At 35.5% G+C, this 5636-nt stretch overlaps 1 non-coding gene across 1 annotated transcript; it reads left to right on the top strand.

Moving 5' to 3' along the window:
* The first annotated feature begins 4643 nt into the window (after positions 1–4643).
* Positions 4644–4750, top strand: LOC118143917 (U6 spliceosomal RNA). Its single transcript, XR_004728402.1, has one exon. It is a non-coding gene; the product is annotated as a U6 spliceosomal RNA (small nuclear RNA).
* Positions 4751–5636: the final 886 nt, after the last annotated feature.

Consider the following 5636-nt stretch of genomic DNA (forward strand, 5'->3'; position numbering starts at 1 on the left):
CTATGTCCCTGACAAAGGCCCAGGGGCAGAAAGTAGTCATGAGCTCAGAAGTAAAATCCTTTTGAAGAAAAGAGTATCTATATTGGCATTTTAGGATTACATGGGTTCATTCGGAAGCCTGATTTCAATCATTATTTATGCTTAAAATTTAAAAGTTATCTTTGAAAAATATTTGGATCATAGCAATCAATATTTTAAACTAAATTATAAATGGCTATTGAGCTAGGTTTACAGTGTCTAAAATAGCTAACATAATGTCCAAGTATATGTAAATACTAAATGTTTTATCTTTTTATATGAATTGATATAGGCAAATTATAAAATGAAGACTATTGGGCATTATGAAGAGGAAAACACCCTATTTCCCTGGCAAATTGTAGTAGATGGTGTGCAAACAGGCTAGGTGATAAAGACTCTGCCTTTAGTCATGCTCCTCTGAACTTTCTTCTCAAACAGGCCTTAGGGTGTCCATTTCATCTTTGCATTGCCCAGTTCTAGCAAGAATGTTGCTAAGTCAGTTTAGCAATAATTGTCTATCCTCAATATCTGATTATATTCCTCATTCCCCATGCTTAGTATCTTATCTCCCAGGCCTACCCTCAGCAAGAATCTGTCAAATAGGTTTATCCAGAACTACCCCTAAGCCTCTTATATTTTCTCTTAGTAATTTTCTGTCCACTGATCCTCATCCTGCTCCTTGACTATAAAGCCCCACTGTCTTTGCTGTGTTTGGAATGGAGCCTAGTTCTTTGTTAAGTCTCCCTCACCCCATTGCAGTTGTTCCTGAATACAGTCTTTAACTACTGTCCAGCTCTTGTTTCCTTTGACATAGGTAACCTTGAGAATAACTTAATACGTGTTTTTCAAATATCATTCCATTATGTCTTTAATCCATAGAATGAAGTATTATTAGTAAGCCAATTTGAATTCTTGCCTTGTCACGTTGTACTTACAGGGCTGTATTTGCTTTTGCTGATGGTCATGGACCGTGCATTAAGTATTAGGGAAGGAAGAAATGTAAAGTTGAGAAAGAATATAAGACAATCTAGTTCCCTGAATAAATACTGTTTGGAAATTGGTAAATAAGCCAGTAGTTATTACTTACATCGAGTCATGACAAACCATAGCAGTGTGAATGTGTTCCCTGTCCATCTGCTTCCTAATCCCTGGGTTTGACTGAGATCGAAGTCCTGGCTGACCTCATAGTTGCCTCTGCCTCAGTAGAGAATAAAAAAATCCAGGGGAGGTCAGTAAGGGTCAGGAATTGTCCTAACTCAAAAACTATGGGTAAAGAGATATTCAGGAATCCTTCTCTTTCCATGTCCGATTTTAGATCAGGGTGCACAACAAAAGAGCAATGAAAATTCTCAGTGCACAATAGTAATTGGCAAGTTAGCAGAGTTCATAATCCAACTGTAGAATATTCTTGCCAAACCGTATTTCCACTGGCTGTCAGGCCTTGATTCGTGGAGGTGGTCTGGTGGAGTCAGAAGAGAAAAGGCCTTGTGGCAGAGACCTGTGGTCCCCTCATACTATCTCTGTTGCATGTTAACCACCAGAATATAATGCATATAATGTATTCCTCTGTGCTTCAGTGTTCTCATCTGCAGACAGTGCACTATGAACGATTCACGGAGCAGGGCCCTTTTTATGCGCTCAGCAGATGAGATTCAGCACTTAACTAATGTGCCACACATAAAACTAAGCACTGTGATACTGTAGTGGAGCTTAGAGTCTGGCTGGAAACAGGGAAAAAAAAAAAAGTAAAGCTGCAAATAACATAATCATTAATTTTTTAATAGCTATAAATTAAAAACACGGATTCTTGAGATAAATTGTAACTATAAAGCCCTACATCAGGTGGGATGATTAGTCATCTTTTAAGTCTAGACCTAACAGCTTTTCCCCTTTAACCTCTGCCTTTAGCCCCTGAGAAAATTGGTGTCCTTTACCAGGAAAACAGAATCTTCAAGACTTGAGAGTATGTCAAAAGTGAGGGTGTTAGGGTTGGATTAGGTGTGATGCTGTGAGTTATGAAAGAGTTTGGATTTTAATGTAAGTTGGGTGGAGAATGAATTAGCACATGGTTAGCAATAAATTTATGGTAATAATTATCATTTTTGCAATCTGACTTTTATGGGGTCTCAGTCATGTTTTACAGAAGAAAAAGGAAAATAAGTACATTGTAGGTCATACACACACACACACACACACACACACACACACACACACGAATGAAATGTTTTAGGCAAAAATTTAGTCAGCTGTTTTCTTCAATTAAAACACAAACTGGTATGTAACAAAATAATGCCTCCATAGAGGTTGTTTAAATTTTATTACACAGTTACCAGACTTTCATCTACTTCTTTAAGATACAGGGACCCTTTTAAAATGTTGCTTATATCTACTTAGGGAAATGCAGTGGTTATTGAAGTTGAAGTACAATTAGGTCAATCTCTCTATAAATAATACATATAACTAAAAGTCTCCAGGCCTAAAGCAAAAAAATATATATTCATAATGTGACAATTATCAAAATCATGCCTAAAGATTAAGGGAAGAATACATGAAACATTCAATGGAATGGTCAGGATATTCAAAAAAGTAGATGTGTATATGTGTATACACACATACATAAACATACACATATCCATACACCCATACACATAACATACATGTACTACATATATTACATTTATATAATACACATATATACATATATGTATGGGTATGGATATATGTATGTATGTTTGTATACATATATACACATTTACTTTTTCTAATATCCTGACCATATATAAACACATTTATGTATTATGTATATGCAATATATATATTACATATGTATGTGTTATGTGTATATATGCATGTAAATGTGCATATATGTGTGTATGTATGTATAAGTGTATATGTATGTATGTGTGTATATATGTAAACATACCTAGAACACAGCCTATATAAGTTGTTAAGCCATCATTTTCCCATCCAGTTGTTACTAGTTACATATATATCTGTGGCTCTCAATCTTCAATTGAAGTAGGAGAAATATTATGTTTCAAAGTTTAAAGGTAACTCCCTTTCTTTTCTCTATTTCAATCAGCTCATTTTAAATGAAATATAACAGAAATACTTCTATTTTAAACTCTTTGTGAGTTCTCTGTAAAATTGGTTTGTTTTAATGTGTGTTGTTTAATGTGTGTTTGTTTAATGTGTGTTGGAGGGGACAGAGTGTGGAAAGGACAAGAGAGTGTACCAGGGACAGAATTGTGATGTAAATAGAGATAACAAGTCTAATTAAATGTACATGTCCATACATAGTTCCCTAAGTCACAAGACCTTTCAAGCAACCTTCTGGAGGACGACTGTAGGAATAATGAAAAACTTGAATAGTTATAAAAAAATTTCAGCAAGTAGTTTTGGCTTTCTGAAAGTCTGTGAGTTGCCCATACTGATTTCCGTGTATCAAACAATTAGCAAGAAAAAAAAATTAGCAGGACGTGGAGGACTACATAGTCAAGACAATAGGAAACTACATCCAAGGATCTTGAGCCAATGCCCCCGGATTAGAAAATTTTCTGAAGACTTCAACTCAAAAAAGACATTGTTATTTTTCTTTCTAAGATCTATTTAAGGCCGACATAGTGTACAATTTTGCCTTTTATGTATTGTTTCATTCTCAAGGACCTGACTTTGTGATTAGGGTCCTGTAATGGAAATATGCAAAACTTGGCATCATGCTGCTGTGAGAATGTAAAAAAAAATGCTTTACTGTAGCAATCTATCAGGAAAATTTATTCACATTTGATTCTCCTGTAGTATATAGGGACCTTGGGAATTTAAATGTGACTCTTTTGTTAATCACTAGTGTCTCCTTAGCTTTGTTTCTTTAGTTCACTCTTAATGGGTTGAACAAGGAGTCATTAAGCAAATACACAAGGAGCCACAATATGCTTTGGACATGGAGAGTTTTCAAATGACGGGTTATTTCCACAGAGGTTTCTAAATGCAAAACGGCAGTGATGAAGTTGCAGACAGTGACCTTTCTAAAACCCACATCTGATTATGGTATTTTCCTACTTAAGAGCTGTTGGGAGCTCCTAATTGCACTTTGAATGATGTCCAAATTCCTTGATAAAGTTTACAAGGCCTTGCATGTCCTCTGCTGCTTTTCCACCTCATCTCTTACCATTGAAACCTAGAGCTCTTTCTTTCAGAAACAACAACTGTCCCATTATCCTTGTACACATTGACCTCACCCCTCCAAGCTACTGCATATTTGCTATCCAGGGTCCTCATTTCCCTTCTTCATACCTAGATCAGTCCTACTTTGTCCAGGATACGGGCCTCATGTTTCTTCCTACATGATGCTTTCCTTGATCCCCCAGGGTAAGATAGGCATCTTTCCTATTTGCTTTAATGCCTGGTATATTCCTGGTATACTTTTCATACTGCATTGCACATGGCTCTTCATTGTTCTCTGACCTCTTAACTCTAATGCGGTGGGGGATTTTGTCTGTTTCATTCACTCTGTTATTACTATGTCTAGCACAGATTAGTGCCCGTGAATGTTGTTTGAATGAGTGAATACATAAATGAAATGATGCATCCTTGTGAAATTCTACCAATTTTAAACATATATACTTGTGCTTGCTTCAGCAGCACATATGCTAAGACTGGTATGATACAGAGAAGATTAGCATGGCCCCTGAAGAAGGATGACATGCAAATTCGTGAAGCGTTTCATTTTTGTAAATAAATTCTGGAGGTTTATTTTATGGCATGGTAATTATAGCTAGCATTAATGTATTAATTACATACTTTAAAATTGCTAAAAGAGTAGATCTTAAATAGTCTACTGCAAAAAATTGGTATGACTGAAAATGAATATATTCATTTTTAATCATTTCACAATGTATATATAAATCAAAATCTCTCTGTGTATGTAAATATATATAGTTTTCATTTGTCAGTTAGACTTCTGTAAAGCTGTGGTGGAGGGGAAGGAAAAAAACATGGCAAATATATTAAAATATCTATAACTATACTTAAAATATAAGGCAACCTGATAATTATTTCCTTTATTTCCTTTTCCTAAAGTTTTTAGCCTCAGCTTATCTATCAACAGCTTGCTCTATTTCACTCAGAGACATAGTTAGAATGTCCTAATTTTAATTTGTACAATTTTTCTTCTGAGTGTGAATTCTTGTTAGCCAATAAATGTGTCTTTCTTGGCTTTGCCAGATTTCTTGAAATGATGTCATTTGCAAAACTCATTTTTCTCAGCAGTCTGACTTTTACTGCCTGATCTAATAGCCATCAAAATGACTTCCTCAATATTTAAACTATGAGATTCTCTTTGACAAGCCTAAAGACCTGTTCTCAGTCCTCATCCAACTCCATTACAAATCAGAGACAACCTTCTCATGTATTGCAGATACAACACACCCTAGATTTACTTGAAGGAACAAATAATGATGGCACAAACTCCCACTGCCCTGGTTGACAGAAAATCATCAACTTCAATGTGTTTACAATTATTTATGGGTGTCCTCAAAGGATTGTCAGTCTAGGAATGAATTTGGAAAACCAATATTTACCACTTTGCCTCCTACCTGCTTTTCTGCTCTTGCTGTATC

This window comes from Callithrix jacchus, chromosome 11 (assembly GCF_049354715.1).
Source record: "Callithrix jacchus isolate 240 chromosome 11, calJac240_pri, whole genome shotgun sequence".
Classification (NCBI taxonomy): domain Eukaryota; kingdom Metazoa; phylum Chordata; class Mammalia; order Primates; family Cebidae; genus Callithrix; species Callithrix jacchus.